Genomic DNA, 1,158 nt, shown 5'->3' with positions numbered 1-1,158 from the left:
GGCAACGGCTTTGTCCTGCAGATGGTGACACGCTGCACGTCCGCAGATGCTGTTTCCTGTTGAGTTTTGACGCTGGTCTTAGCCCTCCAGGGTATCTTTAAAGAAAGCACATTTGAATTAGGGGTTTGCTTCAGATGATGCAATGCGATGTTTGGTTACTACGTGGAGAAGAGCTGGCACAGCATTTGCTGGCTCCTCCCGAAGCCTGTGGTCCACATGCTCAGTGTGGTGGCCACGCTGGACACCAGGTAGCTCTTTCTCTTGAGTTGCCCAAGTCCACAGCTGAGAGGTTGACCTCAGGCCTCAGTGTGATCTCCCGAGGAAGTCTTGATTTCATGTTATAATTGTATGTAATTTACTGGAAATCGTTGGAATTCATCACCTACCCTGACCCTTTCAGAGCTGAAACCCTCCTCTCTGTTACACATCTTGTCGTTGCACACAGGCTTCTTCCCTGTCTCGTTCCCAGTTTGGTTGTCTTGCCGCAATTCATCGCTGTGTTTCCTGCTTGTAGTTTGAACTTTTCATCTGACTGGCATCACAAGTATTTCCATCTCTTCCTTTTTAGGAGCATCACTTCTTTGGGAAAGAAATGCAAGGAAGTATTTCTAATTATTTTATCTCCTTGAGTATCTCTCACAGTTTTGCATTTGAAAAGCTGTCAACCTTCCTGTGCTGTCTGCTGGCTGAGCTCCTGTGTTACTCTGCTCTCCAGAGGAGGAATTGCTGCCCTTGCTCTTCCAACAGTGGCAGAAGCTGGGAGAGTGGTTCTAGTAGCTGTTTAGTCTCAGACGTGCGTGAGGGTTTTTTGTTTGCCTGGCAGTGTGCTCCCTTTCATGGAAAGGAGAGGCATTTTCCATGGTGAGGCACTGTTATGGTTGGCTGTAACTGAGTAGTTGAGGGGATGAATCACTGACTCTTGCGCGTTGCAGAGGAAATGAGCCCAACGCCACTCGGAGCCGGCTCCTTGGTCACTGTGTTCTGTCGGGTGATCGATGGGAGGCCTTGCTTGGGCAGGGCGCTGATCCACTCGGACTCAGCTTTTGTTTCAGTGCCTGATGCATCGTCTTTCCCACTTGGGCTGGTGCAGCTTGCAACTCCTTCATGCGTCCGTGCCCCCGCTTGGGGCAGCTGGGAGAGCAGCTGCTCTGCGGCGGT

This window comes from Buceros rhinoceros, unplaced genomic scaffold, assembly GCF_000710305.1.
Source record: "Buceros rhinoceros silvestris isolate BGI_N320 unplaced genomic scaffold, ASM71030v1 scaffold23144, whole genome shotgun sequence".
NCBI lineage: Eukaryota > Metazoa > Chordata > Aves > Bucerotiformes > Bucerotidae > Buceros > Buceros rhinoceros.
This window is presented reverse-complemented; position numbering follows the sequence as displayed.